At 42.2% G+C, this 15,158-nt stretch overlaps 1 protein-coding gene across 3 annotated transcripts in view; it reads right to left on the bottom strand.

Moving 5' to 3' along the window:
• Positions 1-15,158, bottom strand: part of TMEM248 (transmembrane protein 248) — a 37,594-nt gene that overhangs the window by 15,616 nt on the left and 6,820 nt on the right. Inside the window, exon 1 of one of the 3 annotated variants that reach the window (XM_045543190.1) lies at positions 11,150-11,236. The exons of 1 other annotated variant lie outside the window; for it this stretch is intronic. The gene's annotated coding sequence lies outside the window, so the exon portion shown is untranslated. Of the gene's footprint in view, positions 1-10,713; positions 10,997-11,149; positions 11,237-15,158 lie in introns of those variants that run through there. One more of the 3 variants, XM_045543189.1, reaches the window with a different exon arrangement.

Raw genomic sequence — 15,158 nt, forward strand, 5'->3', positions numbered from 1 at the left:
CCCCCAGATAGGGACAGCTGCTTATAGTCATTCCTTGACTAACACGACGAGGTCATACCACTGTTGTAAAAATTAAACGAATTTGTTCATTCCTAGCCATTTTCTAGAACAATGTGAATAACGTGCACTTCTATTTCTTGGAAGTTTGATAGACCATGGCCAGAAAACCATCTGGATCTGCCAAGTTTTTCTGTGGTTTTATATTTTGGTGGGTTGTCTTCACTACTTACTCATGTTTTTTAATGGCTACAAGTCTATATTTCCTATTTCTATTGAGTCAGTTTTGATAAGACATATTATTTTAGGAAATTATCCATTTTGCGTTGGTTTTTTAACTTTCTGACACAGTACTATTTTATAATTTGTTCAATTTTTAATCTACTTGTAGTTATGTTCTTTTCCATTACAAATGTTTTTCTGTGTGTTTCCCTTCTCTTTTTAATCAACCTTGCCGGGAGCTTTATTCATGTTTTCAAAGAACCAGTATTTGGTTTTGTAGACTGTATCTAGACCATTTCTTTGTTTTCCAATTTCAGTAATTTCTACACTTTTTTAAAAAAAATTTTCCTCCATCTAGCCAGGTGCGGTGGTGTACACCTGTAGTCCCGGCTACTCCGAGAGCTGAGACAGGAGGATGGCTTGAGCCCAGGAGTTTGAGGTTGCAGTGAGCTACAATCACACTACTGCCCTCATGCCAGGCAGCAAAATGAGACACTGTCTCAAAAAAAAAAAAATTCTTTTTTCCTCCATCTGCTTTCTTTGGGTTTATTCAGTTCAGTTTTTCTATGTCAGGTGTAACTTTAGCTCATGTTTTCAAATTTCTTTTCTAATGTAAGCATTTCAGAACATAAATTTCCTTCAACATACTCCTCCTTTAGTTGCATTCCCTTCCCTCACCACTACCACCAATCTAACCCATCAGCAAATCCTGGTGATTTTCTTTCCAAAACATATCTCACATCCAACCACTCTGCCCACCTTCTTGCTAAGATGACAGAATCTGATAACTGTATCAGCCCTCTGCAGCCCTGAGACCTCATATCCACGGGTGCACTGAATATGTCTCTGTACCTCTATGTCCCGAAGCACATGCAACACTGTACTCAGCTGCTCTCCCGTCCAACCTGGCTCTCCCTCCTGTATTCCCCATCTCAATCCAGAACTCTGGGAAAGATCCTAGACTTCTGCCTTACTCACCGCACCCAAGCAAGTGCTAAGTGCTAAAGATTCTACTTCTTTAACATCACTTACTTCTGCCTCTTTCTTTCCATACCCCTCTGCTACTCATCTTCTCTTTGGGGACCACTGCTAAGAATCTCAATGAGAACTTCCTGCTACCAGTCAAACCATCCACCCTCCACGCAACGGTCACAGTTATTTTCCCAAATGTGAATCTAATCATGTTACTGCTTAAATCTCTCACAGCTCCAAACAAGCAAAGGATAACGTCCAGCCTCTTCATGAGCTGGGTCTTGTCTGCTTCTCAGTGAGCTTGCCCCAGCACCCCCTACTCCATCTGCTTGCAATTCCCACAATGTATTAGACAATGTCATAGCTTCGAGCCTGTGAGTCCACTGGTTCTCCTGACTTTGACAAACCACATCCTACTACTTCACCCATCGCTCTTCCAAGACTCAGTTCAAGGGTCACCTCCTTTATGAAACTTCTCCAGGCCCCTCCCCTAAACCCCTTAAGGAGGTGACGACTTTCACTTTTATGCCCCCATTATACTATGTGCAAATTTCTCACACAGCCTGAAACACCTTAATGCAGCTGCCTGTGTACAGACCTATCTTCCCAACCAAGCCTCTCAAGGGCAGAGATACATCACCTTACTTGTCTCTGTATACCCAGTATCTATCTAGACACAAAATAGGTAATAAAAAATGCAGGTTCACTAAATGAATGAATCAAATGAGTCTAGACTTAAACCATAAACTAAAAAATAATCTAGAAACAACATTAGCTAGGTTAAAATTAATAGGATTCAGAAAAAAAAAATCAACAGTAAATTAGAGTTCGATTTATTAATCAAGAACAAAACCTTAATCGTATATAAAAATAAACAGGATCCATTCACCATCTGGAAACTATTAATAAAATTATGAAACATTCAGAAAAACAACAGAAAAATCTGAATTAAAATTTACTTCAAGGAGAATAGTCATTAAAACTACATCATACCAGAATTTAAACACCTAATTATATCAACATAAATACCCTCAAGTTAGCAAATATTGCCAACACAAGCCAATTTAATTTAGGGAAACTTTCTGAGTAGGGCAATTATAGTCACTAAAAAAGCGAAAGCATTTCTGAATAAAACTATTAAGAGTTCAAATATTTCACAAACTTAAAATTCCTCTCTACCATTCACAAGTTTTCAAATAAGAAATTAATAAAAGCTAAATAAATTTATTTCCTCTACAAAAAGTAATAAGAAAGTTTCTGTAATCTTCCTAATAGTGTTACTTTTAATTAATGAGTAAATCAAGTTCTGTTTAGGGAAAAGAAAAAGCGAGGGTTGAAAAAAAGCACACTACCTGACCCCTCTCCCCTAAATTCATTCCAACTCCAATTAGAAAGTCCTGGTAAACACCAGAATAAAGAGAGAAATGACCATGGCTGGGAAGCTGCCTCTCTGAAAAGTCCAGGGATTTAAGGTACACAGAACCCAGCCAAAAGGCTATTTTACAAGCACGTGATAAGCATGTGATTAAAGTCCATCAACACAGTACCTAGAGCTCTGAGACTATTTAATGACAACACTAAACATCAGATGGCAATTTAAGCAAGCAAAAGGCAATACCAAGATCACCCTAAAGATATCTCAAGCAACCCACAAGTTATGAGAACACATGTTACTTACAAGGGGACAGGAGAGGGCTGTGTTACAAACTTTCTGGAGACCAATGTGGCCGCACATAGCAATACTGTTAAAACCTACACACTTTACCTCTGCCATTCTACTTCTAAGAACTTAACCTGAGGAAACAGCCACTGCTGCAAGATCATTTTTAGCAAATAAAATAGTTTAAAATAGGCTGGGCTTACACTGTAATCCTAGCACTTTGGGAGGCCAAGGCAGGAGGATTGCTTGAGGCCAGGAGTTTGAGACCACCAGACTGGGCAAAATAACAAGACTCCCATCTTTACAGAAAAAAAAAAAAAACCCACAAAAATTAGCCGCGTGTATGGTCAGTAGTCCCAGCTACTCAGGAGGCTCCAGCCTAGGAGTTTGAGGTTGCAGTGAGCTAAGATGACACCACTGCATTTCAGCCTGGGTGACAAAGTGAGACACTGTTCTCAAAAAATAAATAAATAAAAGTTTAAAATAGTAAAAAATGGAAAACTAGATATCCAATGATAGCAGGGTACCAGTTAAATAACGTCTGATTCCTCCCCAGTAGGAACACAACGTAGCCATTAAAACACAGGATCTAAAATAACACATACAGAATGAGACCATTTCAGGCTAAGTACGAGGGAATGCGTGCGTCTGCCCAAGCACCCACATGGGAAAAGAGACAACATACCCTCAAATGTGAACAGTTGTGGTTCTCTCTAGCCGGTAAGATTATATATACATTTCTTCTTTTTTATTTTGATGAATATGAATTTCCTAATAATTTTTAACAATAAAATTTATAGATATAAATAATCTTCAATTGATCCTGCTGGTCTAGTGGTCAAATTAAAACTTCATTAAATTTTAATTCCATTCATTTTCTTCACTAATAAAGATGATAAGCAGAAGAAAAAAAACAAACTTAAGAGTGATTTCTTAAATCAACGTGGAAAAAAGAAAACAGAAACAGGACTGTCCTCGAACCTGTCCTGGCGCTAAGGAAGGTAATCCAATTTGCAGCCATCTGCTCGGAGAGGGCTCTGGGAGAAACCCAGGACGGAAATGAGAACGCGCACCCAGGCGGCCTCTCCAGCGACCGGCACTGCCCGCTCTGGGCCGGCTGGTGCACGGCGTCCCCCAGACGTGCGTGGGCTCCCCCAACTAGGGCAGAGGATGCGCCCAGTGGAGGACGTAGGTGGGGGGTTAGGGGTGACCATGAGCCAAAAGGGTGCCCAGGATGGGGAAGTGTCTTGCAATTGGCAGGAGAGAAGAGATTCAAGAAGGAAGAAATTATCAGCCAAATTTGCTGAGAGGTGAACAAGTTTTAAAAGCAAGAGAAGAAACGATCCTGTGCCTCTCTGCTCTTTAAAAAATACTCAGGGGAAATTATGCTCTGCGTAATCTTCCATCTGGCAAGATCACAGTGACCTCTGAAACTGTACTCTGGCAGGGAGGACATCAAAAGGCAAGGAGATAAGAACAGGGATGAGGAAACTGAGGCAACAGGTGAACCCTACTGGTTCAGGTGAAAGGGATGGAGGGTGAGGGCCCTGGCTTTTTATTAAGTGAGGAGACACAAACACAATTTTAAGAGGAGGAAAGGTGCTAGTAAAAGAGGAAAGCCTACCAAGGGGCCAGTGAAGGCAGAAATATGTGATGTGGCAACTTGATTATAACATTTTATTTAGAAGAAAACAGATTAACATTCATGATGCCAGGCACGAGGCCTTTCACAGCTCTCCCTCTCTCAAAGCCCACATACTTTAAAGTGTACCACATGGCTACTTGTTCAAGTTCTAAATTAGTTTTAATCTAGTTTTAAACTAGTTTTATTGTAGTTCGGGGTTTATTTTTTTGAGACAGGGTCTCACTTTGTCACCTGGGCTAGACTGCAGTGGCCTCTTCATAGCTCACTGCAACCTCAAACTCCGGGGCTCAAGCCATCCTCCTGCCTCAGCCTCCCAAGTAGCTGGGACTACAGGTGTGCACCACCATGCCTGGCTGATTTTTCTATTTTTTGTAGAGACGGAGTCTAGCTCTTGCTCAGACTGGTCACAAATTCCTGGCCTCAAGCGATCTTCCCATCTTGGCCTCCCAAAGTGCTAGGATTATAGGCTTGAGCAACCTCGAGCAGCTACTGTAGCTTTTAAACTAGATTTATTCGAGTTTTAAGCTAGAGTCTTTGGAGAGGGCTTATATATTCCCAGACAATAGTTCCTAAATAGTTTCACTATTTTACCTAACTTATTTTCATTTAAGGTGCAGTAAACCACTACTTATGACCCAGACCAAAAAGTTCACTTCATACAAGCAACAAAACCACCATTCATCCTAAACTAGATTTTCTACTTTAGGCTAAATGGGAAATTCTTGACAGCTCTCCTATTAAGTCATGCCTCGGAGAGGCTGGGAGTTGGGGGGAGGGAAGGTGGCCACAGGGGGATGAGAGAGGCCAGCCTGCTCTGTGCTCACCTTGGGACACACACATCCTGTGCTAAGAGGGACTGGCAGAGACTCACCTCGATGTGGGAGAGAGGCCCATTTTGACAGAAAAATTCAAGTAGCATTGCTCAAATATCCTGTGATGTTGGAGACATTTGAAGGGCTTTGAGGCCAGGATTGCAAACCCTGAACTTAATAAAGAAAAATCATCCACGAGATGCTAGATTATCCGTGACTTTGCAGAGATGAGGACACTTGCTAGTATCAAAGAAACCCTGATGCAAGCTCCTGCACCCAGCTACCCTGAGCACTGAGTAGAAACCACCTGCCTCCCCGACCCTGAAGCAGCCAGTGTAGACAGAATAAACCGTGAGACAGACAACAAAGCACTGAGGACAGAGGAGGACTTCAAGGTCTCCAGAAATCTCTGGGATGCTAAATTCAAAGTCTGACTTCCAGTCCTTAATTTACATCACTGCAGCAGTGACAATGAGTGAGGGTCACACCCTCTTCAGGCTTCCACTCCTGGTTTTCCTTACATTCATCTGGCCACCCTCCCCCCTCCTTCTCGCTCACCTTCGAAAGTGCTGTTCCCCTGAGTTCTGGCTGAGGCCTCCATTCAAGGGGGACACCGTCCTTCCTGGCTTCACGCCCATTTTATGCGCTCCAGACCCAAATATCCACCTACTAGAGTGCTCTACTTAGGTGAAACTGAGGTACCTCAAACCACAAGGCCAAATCTCACTGCAAATCACGAGACCGGCTCCTCGCAATGAAAGCCATGGCCACTGGCCATCTACCCACCCAGTGATCCCTACTGGCTGTTCCTGACTCTCTCACACTCCTGCAACCTGTCCCCCCGTCCTGTTGTTTCTACCTCTTAAACGTCTCTCAAAAGCAGCTCTTGCTCCCTCCCCACTGACACTGCCTTCCTCAGCCAACTCCAAATGTCTCCTGCTCACGCACTTGGGCATTTCCACACGCTGTTTCCACACTCCTCCTACCTCAGACCCGGCCTGACACCTAGGAGGTGCTTAACAACAGGTAACATTATTGCCTACTTTCTGAGAGAGACACTACTCTAAGAGTTGTGCACATACTATATATAATCCCTACAACATCTGCATTTTACAGATGGGGAAATTAAGGCTTAAGGAAATTAGCTAACTTGCCCAAGATAGTATACATTAAGTAAACCTGGATTCAAATCCAGTTGGCCTCCAGAGCCCATGCATTAAGTTCTACTGCTGTTCAATGAATGATACAGATTTGAATAGTCAACCCCATCAAATGAGATAAAGACTGAAAAGCATCCATACAATTTTGCAATCAAGACATCGACAGTGTTGTAAGCAAGACTTCTTTCACTGGGGTGATCGAGGCAGAAACCAGAGTACAACGGGCTAAGGAGAGAGAAAACAGCACTCGTAATCCACTTAAAAACACGTCATGTCTCAGACCACATGCCAAGTGCTTTACATACATCATATTTTTTAATCCTCACAACACTGCTAGGTACATATTACTATCCCCATTTTACAGAAAAGGAAACTGAGTCAAAAGAGGTTAAGTCATTTGTAAAGGATTACACTGCAAATAAACGGCAGAAATAGATTCTGACTTAATTCATCTGACCCTAAAAGCCATGCCATCAATCATATGCCAGGGTTGATAAGAGAGTTTCAAGTCAAATGCCAAATTTAAAAAATATATATCTCACATGCCATGGATACATAAAGTATATTTCAGTCACTGGCTTCAATAAAAGCACAATTAAGAAAACTTTTATTTTAAAGTTTAAAATGCTAAACTTATTTCCCATTTCCTTAGTAAGGCAACTCCTCTCAGCAATCTTTCATCAGTTAGAATTTATAGAAATTACAACAGAAAGCATAGTTTTACCTGCTAAATGTCCAGTTTAGGCAACACCAGTACACTCATAAAGACCAAAAAAGGGAAAAGAACAATATAAGCTGATATAATTACATGTCTGTAACCAGAGTTATTTCTAAAATTCAGACTCCTGTATTTCTACTCAATTATAATTAATGAATGAACTGTCCCATTTTCAAAATGACATAAAACCATGGTAACTTCCAACATGCCCCCTCTCTTTTTTAAAAACTAAATTCACCATAGTCCCAAGACTGAAAACAATTTATCTTTGTTCTTTAGATTTTTTTCAACTGCTGACCACCTTAAAAACTAAAATTAAAAGGACTCCCATATTAAAATGTAATAATTTGGGGTTTAACAGAAATTTAAGAAAGCAAGTCATGAGAGATGCCATGATCAAATGAAAGCTAAAGGTTCAATATGAAATCTTGTAACATCCAACCTAAGTGTAAAGACTGGGACATGTTTTCGAAGCAGCACTTCTACTGATAATCAAACAGCACAAAAGTCCAAATGGCAAATGACAGCACTTTGCAGACTATGTCCTTTCGGTCCCCAGGATTACACTTAGGTATATAATTATACACAGAAGGAACACTATAGACCTTTTGTCAAATTTGTTTGATTTATACTTGGGAAAGATAAAGATTTCCATGTTTATGAAAATAAACCTAAATTCAACTTGCTAATAATTCTTTCCTCCACTTCCACTTTCATCATTTTAAAGAAAGGCTAAGGTCCTCCACCCAATTGTCAATTAGATTTTTTTGTTTCCTTGTTATTGAGTTGTTTGAGCTCCTTATATATTTTGAATATTAACCCCTTATTGGATGTATGGCTTGCAAATATTTTCTCCCAATCTGTAGAAATTAAAAAATGGGAAAGGGACCTGGATAGACATTTCTCAAAAGAAGACATATATTTGGCCAACAGATATTTTTAAAAATGCTCAACATCACTAATCATTAGGGAAATGTAAACTAAAATCACAATGAGACATCATCTCACACCTGTGGAATGGCTTTTACCAAAAAGATGAAAAATAACAAATGTTGGTGAGGATGCAGAGAAACGGAACCCTTGCACACTGTTGATGGGAATGTATTAATAAATTAGTACAGCCATGATGGAAAACAGTATGGAGGTTTCTCACAAAACTAAAAGTGGAACTATTAATACCATTTGATCCAGCAATCCCACTTCTGGATGTTTACCCAAAAGATTTGAAATCAATTTGTCAAAGAGATGTCTGCAACCCAAGGTTCACTGCAGCACTATTCACAACAGCCAAGTTACAGAATCAACCTAAGTGTCCATAAACAGATACATGGATGACAAAAATGTGATATATACACAATGGAATACTATTCAGCCTTTAAAAAGACAGAAATTCTATCATTTGCAACAACACAGAACTGGTGAACATTATGCTTAGTGAAATAAGTCAGGCACAGAAAGACAATATATGATTCCACTTATGTGTAGAATCTAAATCAAAATCAAGCAGAGGCCGGGTGTGGTGGCTCACGCCTGTAATCCAAGCACTCTGGGAAGCCGAGGTGGGAGGATCACTTGAGGTCAGGAGTTCGAGACCAGCCTCAGCAACAGTAAGACCCTGTCTCTACTAAAAATAGAAAAAATTAGCCAGGCATGGTGGTACACACCTCTAGTCCCAGCTACTCAGGAGGATGAGGCAGGAGGATCGCTTGAGCCCAGGAGTTTGAGGTTGCCGTGAGCTAGGCTGACACCATGGCACTCTAGCTCAGGCAAGAGAGTGAGACTCCGCCTCAAAGCAAAAAAAAAAAAAAAAAAAAACTCAAGCAGAGAGCAGAATGGTGGTTACAGAGGCTGGAGGTTTGGGGAGATGGAGAGATGATGGTCAAAGAGTACAAAATCTCAGACAAGAGAAACATATCTTTTGTTTTTTTGCGTTCTATTACACAGTGTGGTGAATATAGTTAATAATATGGTACATTTCAAAACTACAAATGTTTTTAAAAATTAAAAAATAAAACAAAATAAAGACTAAGATTGAAGCCAGTGAGGTCCTAAGATTAGTCATAATGTTCCAGAGCAATTACATGGCATCCTGTTTGAATGGCTTCAAAGGTTCTTCAACAATACTGGGTAAGGGAAACAAACACCATCTCCGTGAAGTGGACTAGATATTATTAAAAACACTCTGGAGAGGACTAAAGGGTTTGTCACTTATTATTTGGCTGTAGCCAGAGCTGCAGAAACCATATTAGAGCTGTGCTCCTGCAAATTAAACACAGGCATTGAAACAACTTGCAAACACCAAATTTAATTTCCTCATTGTTAATACCAGACAGGAATAACAATCAGCATCATTTTCATTGTCCTTAAAACAAGTTAAGCACAGCTTTATGCCACTGGCTGTTAAGCAGAACAAGACAAACTCATGGAACGAACACAATGCGTTAGAACCCAGAAATCTACCAGAAGCTATACAGGACAGCACACACTTCTCTGTCTTAGAATTTAACCCTAACCTAACCAGCTGCCTCAGCCAGTACTTCTAGGGACCTATCGTCCAGCTACCTAGCCTGGGTGCTCTTTCACAAACTGGCCCTAGCTTTTTCATTTCCCACCTAATTCTGAATGGCTCAAACTCTCCTGATCTTTCTAGGTCCACTTGGAAAGTCACTTCCTTTATGGAGCTTTTCTGAGCCTAACCATAACAAAATCCCTAACAGTTGGTATATTCCTATGGCAATTCGGTCCTGACACATTTTCTAGCCTATTGCTTTCTCTAAGTAAGCTCCTTGCAAGCAGAGACTACATTTGCACTTAACTCTACCTCTCCTCTCCAACAGCTGCAGCTAGAGCCCAAACACAGAAGGTGTGCTCAGTCAGCATGTGGTGATCTCAGTATAGACTCCAGTCCACCTCAACCAAGTCACAGAAATTCTTCCAGCACCTCTGGTACAAAGTCACCACACCGCCTCTTTACTACCAGAGAGTACATGCACTTGGAGCCCTAGGTGCACAACAGGTCCGTTTCCTTTCAGAATCCTTGAACGAAATAAGGAAGTACGAAGACACTCTCACCTGTTAAGCACTGACGGAGCATTCATCTACAAATGGGATACAGATGCTCAGACCCCAAGCACCCAAGCTGATCCAAAAGGGCGCTATAGGGACAAACCAATTTATCAAATATTCATCAGCAGCCTTCAAGTTTTTCTTACCATTACCTCTCATAGTGGCCACAATCTTACCAGAGCAGGCTCCAAAGAAGCTCACCATTCATCACCCAGTGAGGGCTGTAATCTACTAGTTGAGACTAAACTCAGACATGACATTTTTCAACAAAGGCCCCCTCACCAGCTGTCCAACGGTTACCGCGTTGAGACAATTCAAAACAGCACAACAAGCCTAGTTTTATTCTCGATAGTGCCCACCAAGGGACCTGGAACCACATGCCTCTAGATTACCTTGCAATCACTCCTTATTTTGTTAACACATGAGTAAAGATAAGAATCCACTCCATTCTGAGTATTTACCAAGCTTGCCGATAGAATGCCTCTATTTCAAGTTTCTGCACATACGTCTCCCTGCCACCTTCTTTCTGCGATGTATCCAACTTGCAAACGCAGAAGTAACGCAAACACAATCCAAAGTCAAAAATGGCAAACGACCAAAATGTGCCTCGTGCCAAATTATCCGAATTATCCAGGCCTCGGCTCCGTACGTAGGAAGCCCCGCGGTCTCGGGGTGGGAGTGGGCAAACCTCGGTGCGGAGGGCCAGGCCGAGGCCGGCCAGCGCCGGGCACCCCCCCACCGGCTGCTGCGGCCGGGGCGGGGGCTGCGGCCCGGGGGGTGACGAAGGAAGCCGGCGGCACGACCGCTCGGACCGGCGTGGCTCCCTCCCGGGCCCCTCCCGGCCCCGCGGGCAACCGGGCCGAGCCCGACCCCCGCCCGCCCGCCCGCCCGGCTCACCCCGCCCCGGTGGGCAGCGGCGCACCCCGGGCCCGGTCGGGCCAGCTGCTCGGCGGACGCCCGCGGACGCGCAGGGCTCACTCTCGGCGGCGCGCGGCGGGCCCGGGGCCGCTCGGCACCATCCTCCCCGCCGCGCCGGCGGCAGCGTCCGGCTCAGCGGGGCCCACGCGAGGATCAGAAGCCAGCCGGACTCCCGCCGCGGCAACACGGGTAGACTTGGGCGCCGGCAGCCGTGGTTTCCGGGTAAAAAAAAAAAAAAAAAAGAAAAGAAAAGAAAAAAAAAAAAAAACGCCACCGCCAACGCTGCCGTGACCTCCGACACCTGGCGTCCGACGGCGGCGCGGCCGGGACAAGCTTCCTCGGACGCGGGCGGCGGAGACTACGCCTCCTGTTTGAGTCACGTGTGTGCGGATGTGCGTGGAGTACGTGATCTGCGTTCGTGGATCTCTGTGAGTCTGGCGTTGCGTGCGTGCATGCGTGGTGCGCATATGTGTATCTGCGTGGGGCAGGATGCGTCGTGCACAATGGTGTGTGCGGTGCACATGTAGATCTGCGTGACTTTCCGTTCGCGTGCGTGGTGTGCTGATGGGTGTGAGCGTGTGGGGTGTGTGCATGGTAGGTGTGTATGGAGTGCGCGCGCATGTGTTGGTGCATGCGGTGTTTACCGCTCACGTGTGTGCTGGGTGTGCGTATCTGTGCTTGTATATTAATCACTGCCGATAAAAGTATAATTGTGTGCAATCACTTTGTAAAATAATTTGGCATTATCCAGTACACTTAAAGATACACGTATTTTCTCTTGAGAATATATTACCCTGGAGAAATGCACATGTGCACAAGTAGACAAAATCATGTTTACAGCAACTGTATGTGTAGTCACTAAAAACTGAGGGAGGAAGCAGATATCCAAATAGTCAACTGTAAAATAAAAACAGGCTTTGATACAGTAATGTATAATTAAATACAAACAGCAGTGAAGATTATTGAATACAGCTTGCACAATAATGGGCATCAATCTCAGTATATAATATTGAGGGGAGCAAATCACAAAACAATGCATGGCAGCATAATTCCATTATGTAAAATTCCAATCCCCTAAATCTATTAAAAAACAAAGACAGCATAGACTCCATTTTGAGCTGTTTCAAGGTGCTCCATGAGCATTTTGATGGTTCCTGATGCAAGAGGGAAATGGGTTTTGTCTTATCTGTTACAGAAGGAGAATAATAGGAGCTTGCCTGTGGCCTTTCCAGACCTGTTGCTGTGAAACAGCCTTTGGCTGTGATGTATATGATTAATGTTGCTGCTATATTGTTTTTTTTCTGTAATAAACTGGATTTGTTAGCACCCGCGTTTGGGGGTCCTGTGAGACTTCTTTACTAGCCAAACTCTTGTTAAACTCTATTTAATTGCCACCATTAGTGCCGTTGGTGTCACAAGTGGGATTCATTGGGCAACCTCTGATTCATTCTTGACTGAAAATATAGTTAAGGCATTATTTAGAGAGAAAAAGGATGATTCTGATAAAAGGGATGAAAATCAACAAGCTATTTTTGTTTGAAGTAGGACAGACTTTGCAATCAGATACTAACAATGAAATTTTCCAGCAAAATCTGGGAATGAAAGAAATCTGAACCTCAGGAGCTAGAAAAATGGATCAGAAGGGAACTACAAACTGAGGTCAGGTCAGCTAAAATTCCAGTTCCATGGTTGCTGCTTTCAGCATTAGGAAAGTGAAAGTAAGTTCAAAATCTCTTTCAGCTGAGCTATGCCCGCTCTGGTTCTCATTATAATTTTTGATGAATCAGCTAAACCTGTGAGACCCATGACAACAAAGAAGGTCATTCAAGTGGGGTAAGATGACAAGGGAGGGCAGGAAATCATGGAAATAAGGGGTTATTCAGTGAAGGAATTGAACCATAGTGTAGATCATTACAAGCATCACCGCGATAAACTTTTGTTAAAATGGATCCTGAGAATTTTAAAATAAGGAGCAGTATCTCCGGCTTTGAACACTGCTGAGTAGACAGGGAATATTTGAACCCATGCTGTGTCCTCTATTGGCCACTTCCTTTGTGGGGCTGGTTCATGGGGAAGCCCCTGGATTTTCAGAGCGGATTAACAGAAGGGTCCATCTGCCCAGAGAAGGGTAATTTCACAGCTTCTTCCTTGTCCTACAAACGGTCAACACATCTGAAGCTGCAGACACACTGCAGATGCAGGCAGTATTGAACTGTCTATATAATGACAGAACCAAGCTCCGTAATGGAATGTCCCTCACCCAAGCTAAGACTGATACTATAATCAAAGGTGTCCCACCAGCCTGGGAACCATATGTGTCCTAGCTATTGAGACCTCAGGAGAATGTCAAAGAGGCAGCCTCAAATCTTTTATCCTTGCTACCTTAAAGGGGACTTCAAAATTTAAAAAAAATAAATAGAGGTTAGATGATATAGCCACTTTAGAAAACAGTCTTGCAGTTTCTCAAAAAGTTAAACATAGAGTTACCATTTGACCTCACAATTCTAGAGGCCCAAGAAAATTGAAAACATATACCCAAACAAATACCTGTTACACAAATGTTCATAGCAGCATCATAATAGCCAAAAAGTGGAAACAACTCAAATATTCATCAACTGATAAATGGATAAACAAGAGGTGGTAAATCCGTACAATGGAATATAATTCAGCAATAAAAGGGTATGAAGAACTGACCCATGCTACAGCATGGGTGAACATTGAAAATATTATGCCAAGTAAAAGAAGCCAGTCAGAAAAGATCATGTGTGATTACATTTCTGTGAAATGCCCGGATAGACAAATCCATGGAGACAGAGAGTAGATTAGTGGTTGGGCTGCCCAGGGTGGGGGAAGCAATCAGGAAATCAGTCAGGAGGTGGTGACTAAAGTCGAGCAGGGTTTCTTTGGGAAGCAGGACCCACACAGACTACATCGGGGGAATTACATGGATTGCAGCGACCTATGACCTACTGCATGCAGACCACTAGGAATAAGTTATTGTCATTCTTTGCTCCTCACACTAAACAAGAAGCTCAATGCCTAAAGAAATGTTCGAAAATCGATTGTGTTGAGATCTACTCTCAAAAACAAACAAACAAAAATTTTGAGATCCACTCTCAAAAAAACATTGTGATGATGGTTGCACAACTCTGTGAATATACTAAAAACCATTGAAGTGTATACTTTAATTTGGCAAATTATACGGTATGTGAATTATATCTAAACAAAACTGTTTTTAAAAAGGTTAGAGCTTTCCATAAGAAAGAAAATCAAACCAAGATGGGGTAAAATTCAGACTCTTATGTGGAAATCTTTAGACAGTTAATTTTTAAATGGCATGAAAAAAGGAGGAAATTGACAAAGTGCTACTAAAACCTTGATAGCATTTTATAGGAATTTGGGATTCCCACAACTAAGTCTTCTCAAACTCCCTAGGATGTAAAATTCCAAGGCTTAGAAAAATTTCAGAAGGAAAAATGTTCCAATAAGCCTACAGCATCAGAAGCCAGAATACCCACTTTTGACATTAACGCAGGAGTTCTTTGTCTTATACTTGCAAATTTGCCTTAACAGTGAGATTGTTTCAAAATTTAAAAATAAAACAACATTCCTTATTTTAAAAAAAAAAATCAAAGTTGGTATTGAAGGAAGAAGATTGACACGAAGGCCGGATCTCTTGATCCTGCTCCCAGTGGGGTTCCCAAGGCCTTTCACAGACGTGTGAGCAAAGGGATTCTTTTAAGTTCACTGGGTACAGGAACACAGTGCACAGTCCTGCCAGGCCTGCTAATGAGCCCTTTCGGGGCAACAGAATTAATTCAGAGGCATATGAAGATGCTACTGCGGAAGGGACCAAAGCTAAAGTCTCGTTAAAAGTTGGAATTTGTGATTTTCTAAAATGTATATTGTGATGGTGTCTCCCTTACCAGAATGCTTAGTGGGTACAGAGGTAAAGTCTGAATGGAAATTCCTCCCCCTGCTGGGTAAA

Source organism: Lemur catta, chromosome 2 (genome assembly GCF_020740605.2).
Source record: "Lemur catta isolate mLemCat1 chromosome 2, mLemCat1.pri, whole genome shotgun sequence".
In the NCBI taxonomy this organism is placed as follows: domain Eukaryota; kingdom Metazoa; phylum Chordata; class Mammalia; order Primates; family Lemuridae; genus Lemur; species Lemur catta.